This window comes from Spinacia oleracea, chromosome 2 (assembly GCF_020520425.1).
Source record: "Spinacia oleracea cultivar Varoflay chromosome 2, BTI_SOV_V1, whole genome shotgun sequence".
Classification (NCBI taxonomy): domain Eukaryota; kingdom Viridiplantae; phylum Streptophyta; class Magnoliopsida; order Caryophyllales; family Amaranthaceae; genus Spinacia; species Spinacia oleracea.
Window position 1 is genome coordinate 90,214,909 of NC_079488.1, and position 12,332 is coordinate 90,227,240.

Below are 12,332 nucleotides of genomic sequence, written 5' to 3' on the forward strand. Positions count from 1 at the left end.
GAGTTCTTGTAGGATTCTAAGTTTAATTAATTCGTATCCTAATAGGATTCCAATTCTCTTTCCATACCCCTATAAATATGTGGCCTGGGTTCACAATTTATAACGAGTTTTCAAGTATTCAAAGTGAGTTTTTGAGAGAAAAATTCAGTCACACATCTTGCTCAAAAGTGCCGAAAATTCTAGTACCTTAAGGGCGATTCTAGTTGGTCAATCTTAAGGCGGATCCGGACGTGATGTGGACTATCTACGGAGGGACGACACTTGGAGTCCTAAAGACTTGTTCTTGCTCGGTTCGGGCGCAGCTAGGGAGGGCACGCAACAAAGAGTATGCATCTAAATTATGCTATATGATTATGTGTAAATAATATGTATTCCTGGGTTAATGGTTGTTTCCGCATGATTTATGTAATATCATATGTATCATAACCTAACAATTTTCAAGACAGACTTTGAAGTTAAAGCTTCAAGACGAAGTCGGGCCATACTAGATCACATTTATCTTATGCATGTTTTAAGTTATTTATTGCTTTTAAATATGTCTTAAAATGCATGAGATCAAAAGCTTGATTATGTTGCATGATTAAGGATTTTAGTTCACTTAAAATCTAACCAACATAGTAAGAGCCTTAAGTTCCAAACTTAAAAATTGAGTTAAAAGGTGCCATGCCAAAATATACACTTGCTTGGATATCCTTTACATCAATCTAGTAATAGTTTTCGCTCAGCGAGGTGTTACTTATTGGTCCTAAAGGGGCAAGGTACACAAATAATTGTGAGTACATGTTAGTTTTGGTGAAACTCAACGATATAAGTAAGGAGTCCTTTTATGTCGTGGCAAAATCGATAGGTTTACCTAATAAGTTCTTAGACGTACCTATCAACCAAGAATAGTTTCTAGACTATTAGCAAAAGGCTTTTGCTTACCTAAGATGTTTTAGGATTAAGTCGACAAACTGTGCTTAGTTCTTCAATGATTTTAGGATCTTGGAATCATTTTATTCACACCTGCTGGAACACATAACTTGAATAAAATGCTTAATGAACATTGAATTATGCATGTATGCTAGAATTTAAGTTTATTAAGAGAAACTGTGAATGGTTATTTATTTGTTTATTCTTTTCAATTGTAGTTTTAAATATGGCAAACAATAATTCATTCAACATTTGATCAATTCTCGAAAAGGAGAAGTTGAGCGGGAAAAACTTCCTTGATTGGCAAAGGAACTTGCAAATAGTTCTTATGCAGGAAGAAAAGGAGTATGTCCTAGAAGAGGCGATACCCGAAGCCGTAGGCGACGGGGTCACTCAGGCAGCCCTCAATCGTTGGATTGATGCCAACAAGGATGTGAAATGTCTAATGCTCGCCACCATGAGTGCAGATCTGCAGAAAACGTTCATCAACTCGGATGCTTTCACAATCATCAGTGAGTTGAAGAACATGTTCCAAGATCTGGCTCGAGTCGAAAGATTCGAGACTCATAGGCAAATTCTTGAGACCAAGCTTAAGAAAGGCGAGCCCGTAAGTCCACCTGTTCTCAAAATGATTGGACTCATTGAGAATATGAGTCGGCTGGATCAGCAATTTTCTCAGGAAATGGCTATAGACACCATCCTCCATTCTCTTCATAGCGGGTATGATCAGTTCAAACTGAACTACAGTATGAATAGTCTGGACAAAACGCTCACTGAGCTTCACGGTATGCTGAAGACCGCTGAAAAGACGCTCAAAAGTGATAAGCAGGATGTGCTTATGGTGCGTGGGGGCAAGTTCAAGAAATCTGGAAAGAAGAGGAATGCTAAGAAAGGTGGCAACAAGGCCAGCCCAACTAAGCAAACTGGCGCCAAATCTGTAAAGAGGAAGGTCAGTTAACCCACTTCTGAATCCGAATGCTTCTGCTGCAAGAAGAAGGGGCATTGGAAGAGAGATTGCTTGAAGCTAAAGGAAGATCAGAAGAACGGAACAGTCGTTCCATCTTCAGGTATTTTCGTTATAGACTGTATACTTGCTAATTCAACTTCTTGGGTATTAGATACAGGTTGTGGCTCACACTTATGTTCCAATCCACAGGGACTAAGAAGAAGTAGAAAGTTAAGCAAGGGTGAAGTCGACCTACGAGTGGGAAATGGAGCACGGATTGCTGCATTAGCTGTAGGAACTTATTATTTGTCGTTGCCCTCCGGGCTAGTTTTGGAACTGGAAGAGTGTTTCCATGTTCCAAGTCTTACTAAAAACATCATTTCAGTTTCTTGCTTAGATGCTAAGGGATTTTCCTTTTTAATAAAAGACAATAGTTGTTCATTTTATTTTAAAGAGATGTTTTATGGATCTGCTAGATTAGTCAATGGACTTTATTTATTAGATCACGACAAACAAGTATATAACATAAATACCAAAAAGGCCAAAAAGGATGATTCAGATCTCACCTATCTGTGGCATTGTCGATTAGGCCATATAAACTTGAAACGCTTAGAAAGACTTCAAAAGGAAGGAATTCTAGAACCATTTGACTTAGAGGATTATGGTAAATGCGAATCATGTTTACTTGGCAAAATGACAAAGCAACCTTTCTCTAAAGTTGGAGAAAGAGCAAATGAACTATTGGGTTTAATCCATACAGATGTATGTGGACCAATGAGTACAAATGCTAGAGGTGGTTTCAGCTACTTTATCACTTTCACTGATGACTTCAGTAGATATGGTTATGTCTACCTAATGAAGCATAAGTCTGAATCCTTTGACAAATTCAAGGAATTTCAGAGTGAAGTAGAGAATCAATTAGGCAAGAAGATTAAGGCACTGCGGTCTGACAGAGGCGGTGAATATCTGAGCTATGAATTTGATGACCATCTGAAAGAATGTGGAATTCTATCAGAATTGACTCCTCCTGGAACACCACAATGGAACGGTGTGTCCGAACGGAGGAACAGAACCTTGCTAGACATGGTCAGGTCAATGATGGGTCAGGCCAAACTTCCATTAGAATTTTGGGGACATGCACTAAATACAGGTGCACTCACTATAAATAGAGCTCCGTCTAAAGCTGTCGAAAAGACGTACTCCATATGAATTATGGTTTGGAAAGCCTCCAAATGTGTCTTTTCTTAAGATTTGGGGATGTGAAGTATACGTCAAACGATTAATTTCAGACAAACTTCATCCAAAATCTGACAAATGTATCCTTGTGGGCTATCCAAAGGAAACAAAGGGGTATTACTTCTACAATACATCTGAGAACAAGGTGTTTGTTGCTCGAGATGGTGTCTTTTTGGAGAAAGATCACATTTCCAAAATGACAAGTGGGAGAAAAGTAGACCTCGAAGAAATTCGAATCGAACACCAAACTCTAGAGAATGCTCAAGATGACATTCAGGATGAAACTCAGAGATTTCTAGAAGAATCTGGTGAGAATCATGGTCAATCTAGAAATGTTACCTCGCGTAGATCACAAAGATATAGATCTCAACCGGAAAGGTACTTAGGTATTTTGACGAACGAGAGCTATGACGTTCTATTACTTGAAAGTGATGAACCTGCGACTTACAAACAAGCTATGACGAGCCCTAGCTCCAAGCAATGGCAAGAAGCCATGCAATCTGAATTAGACTCCATGTTTGAAAACCAAGTATGGGATTTAGTCGATTTGCCAGATGGCTACCAAGCCATTGGAAGCAAATGGGTTTTCAAACTGAAAAAGGACAAGGATGGGAAACTTGAAGTTTTCAAAGCTAGATTGGTTGCAAAAGGTTACAGGCAAGTCCACGGTGTGGATTACGATGAAACCTTTTCACCAGTTGCAATGCTAAAGTCTATTCGGATAATGTTAGCAATCGCTGCATATTACGATTACGAAATATGGCAGATGGATGTCAAAACTGCTTTCTTAAACGGCATTTTAACAGAAACTGTGTTTATGACACAGCCTGAAGGTTTTGAGGATCCAAAGAATGCTAAAAAGGTATGCAAGCTAAATAAGTCAATCTACGGATTGAAGCAGGCATCCAGGAGCTGGAATATACGTTTTGATGAAGCAGTCAGTGACTTTGGTTTCATCAAGAACGCAGACGAATCTTGTGTATACAAGAAGGTCAGTGGGAGCAAAATTGCTTTCCTAGTATTATATGTCGACGACATATTACTTATCGGAAATGACATTCCTATGTTGAACTCTGTCAAGATTTGGCTTGGGAAATGTTTTTCGATGAAAGATCTAGGAGAAGCACAGTACATATTGGGCATCAAGATTTACAGAGATAGATCTAAAAAGATGATTGGACTTAGTCAAAGCACTTATATCAATAAGGTGCTTGATAGGTTCAAGATGGCAGACTCCAAGCGAGGCTACCTACCCATGTCTCATGGAATAACTCTAAGCAAGACTCAGTGCCCAAAAACACTTGATGAGCGTAGACGAATGAATGGGATTCCATATGCATCATTGATTGGTTCAATAATGTATGCTATGATATGTACACGCCCGGATGTTGCGTACGCACTCAGTGCTACGAGCAGATACCAGTCAGACCCAGGAGAGGCGCATTGTACTGCTGCCAAGAATATTCTGAAGTACCTGAAAAGGCACAAAGATGACTTCCTGGTCTATGGTGGAGATGATGAATTAATTGTTAAAGGCTATACGGACGCAAGTTTCCAAACCGACAAAGATGATTTCAGATCACAGTCTGGGTTTGTCTTCTGCCTCAACGGAGGTGCAGTACGCTGGAAAAGTGCTAAGCAAAGCACCATTGCAGATTCTACAACTGAAGCGGAGTACATTGCTGCACATGAAGCAGCAAAGGAAGCTATATGGCTAAGGAATTTCATAGGTGAACTTGGTGTAGTCCCTTCCATTAAAGGACCAATAGCCCTGTATTGTGATAATAACGGAGCTATTGCACAGGCAAAGGAGGCTAGACACCACCAGAGAGTCAAGCATGTACTTCGTAGATTTCACCTTCTACGAGAGTTCGTTGAAAGAAAAGAAGTCGAGATAAACAAGATTGGAACTGATGACAACATATCAGATCCATTGACTAAACCTCTGCCGCAGGCAAAGCACAACTCGCACACTGCAGCTATGGGAATCAAGCATATTGGAGAATGGCTTTGATATCCCTGTTTAATGTTTTAAAGTTTTAGAGTTTAAATCTTTGTAAAACATTATTGGTTAATCATTCACAATAAATGAAAAGAATTCATTTTTCCATTTAATTTGTGGTTTGTTAAATGATGAGTCCCTTCAATTTGACGTTATATTCAAGATAGACTGTCAGGACCAGTCCTGTGACTAAGAAATGTCTATCAAGTGAACTTGAATGTCAAAGGTTGAAAATGGTCCCTAGTCGGAGTTTTCTATAAAATTGGACGCATAGAAAACGTTAGACGATTAGAATGCAAGATGACTAGTAGTTCTGTTTCTTGAACTATGTGGACATGGCAATGTCATAATCATTTGCATAGATACTTACTTTGGGAAGACTAGTATCGGACAAGACCTATGAAACTTTACTGTAAGAGATGAAAATATGTCATAAGTAAATTTCATTAAAATTATTAGACACTAAATCCTCAATACCTGAGTGATTTGAGATTACTTGTTTGAGAACTGGTTGCTTTGACGTTGACCAACCGTCGCACCGTAAAAGGAGGCTATAAAGGCAACGCTTAGGTAATCACCTATCAAACGAAGTCTAATCTCAAGATCGCAAGATTGGGATTGTCCTCCCATAAATCGGGATGAGATGCTTAAAAGTTGTACAAGGCCACTCGGAGAGCTAGAAACTGTGAAATGCATGGCCGTGCTCGGATGAATCATAGGCTATGATTATCTGTTTATTTGATCAGTTGAACTCTGAAACCGAGGAACACCTCTGGACATAATAAGGATGACAACTCTTACCTTATGTTCAAGAGCAAGCATCGAGCGACAAAGGAATTAGGAAATGCACACTTGTCCCTAAGGACAAGTGGGAGACTGAAGGAAATAGTGCCCTTGGTCCAAGTATGCATATAATATTAAGTCTAATAAATGTGGTTCAGTATTAATTAACAAGTTAATAATTCAGTGAGATCAAGTGAGCTGAATGCCTGACTAGAGGCCGCTTCAGTTCAAGTGGAATTAATTATATTAATCCACAGCTTACTCTTGACTGAACCCGTAGGGTCACACAAATAGTACGTAAACGGATCAAGTATTTAATGGCATTAAATACTCCATCTATGGATATTCGGAATCGACGGATCTTGGTTTCAGTGGGAGCTGAGATCGTCACAGGCAAGAAATGAATACTCCGGAAACGATGATATTGCCGGAAACGGAAATATGGATCGTATCGGAAATATAAATATTATCCAAGTCGTAGATGTTGCCGGAAACGGAAACATGGTACGTATCGGAAAATATTATCGGAAATGGAAATATTGCCGGAATCGGAAATATTGCCGGAAACGGAAATATTGTCAGAATCGGAAATATTATCGGAATCGGAAAATAATTCCGGAAACGGAAATATTAAATATTTGTTCGAAACGGAAATTAATTCCGGAATCAAAAATATTAAATGTTGTTCGTATCGGAAATGAATTCCGGAATCGGGAATTTAATCGGAAGCGTATCGTACGAATTAGTATCGGACAAGGCCCGCTAGACGAAGGCCCAGCACGAAGCCAGGCCATCGCCCAGCGAGCCGCACGCAGCAACGCACGCCTCGACCAGGCCCAGCGCAAGGCCAGACCCAGCCAAGGGCGCGCGCGCGCGCAGCACCGCACATGGGCTGTGCGCTTGTCGTGGGCCGCAAGGCCTGCACGGGTGCACGGCTTGTACGATGCGTGTGCGGGAAATCCTAATCCTATTAGGATTCGTGCGAAGATTAAAATCCTAATCCTATTAGATTTGCTTTGTTATTTAGAGTCCTAATAAAGTTCTAATTAACAAATTGTAATCCCCCGTAATTTTATTATATTTTATTTATATATTTTAACGTATATTTAATATATTTAAATGTAATTTACGAATTTTATAAATGAATATGTAATTAAAATATAATTATGTTATTACATTTTGAATATTTTAAATGATTTATGAAATCAAAATTGATTTTTGAATTTTACGTTAAAACGAATTCGGATTTTGAAATCACGTTCTATTGAAATTAGAAAGCAAATCCTAACCATTTCGGATTCAGCAACCTAAATTCTACTCCTAGCCCAATTGGGCAAAGCCCAAACCAACAAAACCCCAAAACCATACTCCCTTCTCTTTTCTCATTCACGTAAAACAAACCAAACCCTCCTCTCTCCCCTCCATACTCACGTGAAACCAAAGAAAAAGGAAAAAAAAAAGAGAAGAGGAAACTCCTTCCTCCAATCTCACGCTCACTCCTCAGCCGCCCTCTCTCCCTCCACGCCGTCGCCGAGCCGCCGCCGCACTCCTCAGCCGCCGCCGGTACGGTAACACTCTCCTCTTCATCCTTCTTTTTCGTCTTCCCTCTTTCCTTTCTTCCTCTGTTTTCGGTCCTTCCCTCCCCCTCGATTTTTCTTTCGTGCTTCCCTTAATACCTTGCGTGTTCACAGCCCCGTTCGCGCAGCAACCACCGCACGCACGCCACCGTGCCCAGCCCCTCGTCGTGAGCCACCACCTACCAGCCGGCCGAACCTCTCTCCTCTTTGGTTCTTGGTTATTTCTTAAACCCTAAGTAACTAATTATTTTAATTAATTATAATTGTTAATTTAAATTATGTTCTTGATATTAAATTCATAATTTTTATGGTTTGAACATGATTTTCAGATGTTGGTTGAGTTTATAAACGAATTAATTTCAAGTTTTGGTTGATTGAATTATAAGTTAGGGCTTATTTATGATTTCTTAATTTGAATTATGTTTCTTGAATTAAAGTGATGATTTTTGTAATTTAAATTATAAATTTCAGATTATGCAAATTATATAATAAAGTTATTAATTTTCAGATTATCAAATTACTTTGAAATATGAATTTTGATTGTTTAAAGTATGAAATTCAAGGTTTTTATGATTTTAATCATGATAGGTTGAGTATGAATTATTGAATTGGTTGTTTTGAGATACTAGGAACGTAGATTGACCTTGGTGAAGCTTTTAAATGAATTTATATTGCTGAAAATTTAAAGTACGATGTTTGCAAAAAGTTTTCAACGAATTTCAATCACTAGTTCAATAATTATGATGCTAGGAAATCAAATGTTTAAGTTTTGATATTGGGGAAAGTTCTAAATATGTTTAGGATGCATTTAGAATGCTTTATTATGGTTGCCAATGATTAGAAATTGATTGGGATTACTTGTTGGATTGTTTAGGCGGAGAATTCTCTTTAGGCGACTTTTGAAAGTGTTAAAGTGGCTTATCAGTTTGTTCACACAAGGTACGTACATACTTGCGTGCTTGGAATGTGTGCTAATTGTTGAAACCATGTTGAATTTGTTGTTGAACTTGGTTATGTTGATATTATTGTTGAACTTGGTGATGTTGATATTATGGACGAACTTGGTTATATGGAATGTGCATGTTTAATACTGTTGGACAAACTTATTGAACTTATTTTGCACTAAGAGAACTGTAACATGTTAGTATGGATGATTGATACAAACATGTTGGTTGGGAACACTAGATTATTCTATAAGATTGGTTTGGATCGATTGGTTGTTGTTCCCTTTTTAGCTTTTCAATACTTTATGAGGGCCGAGGACCTTGTTTAGTAAGTTGAAACTTTATACCCATATACAGGGTTGATCATGGTTAAAGGAAAGGTTGGGTAAATTGGAATGAGTCTTGATTGATGCCTTTATGATCACGTACTTAATTCCAAGATAAAAACAGTTGTGAACGAATGTGGATTATATGCCTTATGTGACTGTTGAGTCATAACAGAGTCTCAATTTGTAAATCATGTAAAGTGAAACTGAGTAGCATTAGCTTTAGACTGTGCACGTCTAAAGTGACGGACAAACAGGAGTTGGGGTTCATGGTGGTAGCCCATGGCCTTTATCTCGGACCGGATTGATCACCGTGTCCTATTTTTATTCAAATGTTCCTCGATATCGCAGGTCTCTAAGGTTACGGAGTCGCGCCCGTACCTCGTCTTCCTTAGTGAAGGCTGTCGGACGGTCAACTCGGTCCATTGTCTATTTCAACTAAAATAATATTATTGTTGTAGGTCTAGCCTAGCCTAGTCAAGTATGGTCGTCAAATTATCATGTTATGTCTGCCCTTGTTTATGTTCATTAGTATCATGTTAGGGTTGTTCGTTAATAGTATCATGTTAGGATTATTATTGTTTTAGTATGTAGTACTCAGCCTTGCTGATTTCGTGCTTTGTTTGTGTGTGTTGATCATGGCTATGCCTTATTGATCCTGTGATGACCCAACTTTGGTGAGCAGTTTCTAAGGATCAATAAGCGTTGCCCATCTATAGGTTTGAAGATGATGCATCATTGGGATCGGGATTAGAGAGCTTGTAGTTATATTTGCTTTATTAAGTGATTCGGTTTGTTAACTTAAAATTGAAACTGTCGTACTATTCGTATTTCCTTATTTCAATTAATTGGTTTTGGACCTAATATGTAATAAGATTATTTATGAACCTAAAAGTTAGTTTTATGTTTTCCGCTGCAAAATTCTGAATAAGCCGTTACGTTTTCACACGGGCTATAATACTTTGATAATTCCCTACAGTTATGTTTAAAAAGGGTTATTTTAGAAAATGGGAATTGTCGGGGTGTTACACAAATCCACATCCTAGTAGGATTACAATTCCTTTTCCATACCTCTATAAATAAGGGCCTAGGGTCATTATTTGAAAACACGATTCAAGTATTCAAAGTGATTTTTGAGAGCAAAAATTCAGTCATATAATTGCCTACAATAGCCGAAAATTCTAAGTACCTTAAGGGCGATTCTAGTTGGTCAAGCTTAAGGCGGATCCGGACGTGCTGTGGACTATCTACGAAGGGACGACATTTGGAGTCCTAAAGACTTGTTCTTGTTCGGTTCGGGCGCGGCTAGGGAAGGCACGCAACAAAGTGTATGCATCTAAACTATGCTAAATGATTATGTGTAAATAATATGCTTTCCTGGCTTTATGGTTTTTCCGCATGATTTATGAATTGTCATATGTATCATAACCTAACAATGTGATTATATGTTTATTATGTGTTTTATGAGGTAAATGATATATGTTTATGATTATGATCATGATCATGATGTTATGATGTTAAAGACGTTGTTCGGAAATAATTATAATATTTATAAAGTTATTTTAAAGAAAGACGATGTTGCTTTTGTCGGCATGGAAAAGTGAACTGAACTAGTAAATGGGCAAGTTACAGGTGGAGGCAAGTTAAAGTCAAAGTTAAAGTTAAAGGGAAACAGTTCCCCCCTGAAAAGATGTAAGAAAAGTCCCGCCAAAGCCTGTATTTGCCAATGAGCTGTAAAGGAAATGATTCCTTGCCGACACAGTTTTCAAGATAACGAGATTAAATTAGTTATTTCCGAACAATAAATGCTAATGATTGATATGTGCCAAATGATTTTTAAAATAAAACCGTTTTGACGGGCTGGAGTAATATTACTGAGTTTTCCACTCATTTTTGGATTTTTCCTGTGTTTTTCCTGTTTTCTATTTTTATGATGATGTACAGGTTCGGTTATGGAGCTCGAGTTGCTCAAGAGGAGAGTTATTACTGAAGTTGGTAGTTTATTATGGAGATATCGAGATGAGAATTATTTATTATAGAAAATCCTGTTATTGAGGTTGTTATGAGAATACTGATTTATGTTTATTTTAAGAATATTGTATTATTTAAAGGAATTTTACTTAAGGATTATTTTATTTGTGGGCCCATACCCACAGGTCCCAGGATTAATTATGCCTAATTCCGCTACTAATGATCAGTTAAGTGCGGTTTATTACCGATAATTAAGGAGCCGAAAAGTCGGGGCGTTACAGTGACATGTGCTCGCCCGTCGCCCACACACACACACTCTCGCCCTCCCTTTCTCTCGCAGCCCGCCCAGCCAGCACGCATCGCTGCTGGTGTCGTGCTGCTGTGTTGTTGTTGCTTCGTGTGCACCGCACACCCCTGCTCTCGTCTCTCTCTTGTGCGCCCTCGCGCCAGCCCCTGTCGCCAACCCTCGCGCCCTCGCGCCAGCCCCTGCGTGCAGCCCTGCTCGTCGCCCCTCAATCCCGCGCGCGCACACACACGGACGTGTGTGTGTGTGTGTGTGTGTGTGTGTGTTGTTCGTGTTCGTAATTCAATTCTTTTTCGCCCAATCACCCTAATTCGTGATTGTTCTGTGCTATAGGCCGGATTGGTATAATTCTCTTCTTCCTTACCTATTCTATTTAAATTCCGTATTTTAAATTATAATATTAATATTGTTTTGAGTAATTAAAATGTTGGGAACCGGTTATGAATACCGTGGTTTGAGGATTTGCGAGTTGTGATTCATCAGGCTTGTTTTAATTATAAAAGGACGAATTTTCAGATTTGTTTATTGGATAAAGAATTGATTTTTATGATGTTAAATTAGTTTTAATGGGATTTTCAAGTTAGGGTTTTAACCTAGACCTAATGAGTCAATTGATTAGCATAATTAGGTGATGATTTTAATTATGATAATCAATTATATTTTCAGATTTGAATAAACTCTTAAAGTGTTGATTTTTATTGATTTTAAAGACGAAAAAAGTATGTTTTTGTACTAGGGATTGGTTTTGTAAATGGAGACGATTATATTATTGAAAAACAATTGAATTCTAAAGTTTAAATAAGGTTTTAGATTTTATAAAGTTGCTGGAAATTTAATGAACATGAAAATAATTTAAGTTTCATTATTTTGATGATAGGAGGTGATTTCTAGTTGAGTGCTCGTTATTGCAAAGTGGCCCCTACGCTTAGGTATTCAAGGTACGTACGAGTCTAAGGCGACCACACTTTTGTCAAGGACATTACATGATTGTTGATGATGTGAATTATATTATGTGGATTCATATATGCTTTGGTGAACGATCATGTGGATTAATGTTATTGGAATTATTGAATTGTTGGTTGAACAAGCATTTTGAGATTATTATGAGTATATGGATTTCATTGTCAATCATGTTGTTCAATATTTATGCATGTATGGTTTGTTTCACATGCAAGGGATGATCATTTAATTGTATGCTATTGTACGGGATGTCTAGCATACTTTGAGCCAATTATTCGTACCTCGTTGTACTATTTATTTTACCACATGTGAAGGGTTAACTCATGTAAGCCACCGCACATGTAGGGTTCAGTTGGGAGTATTATGTATGA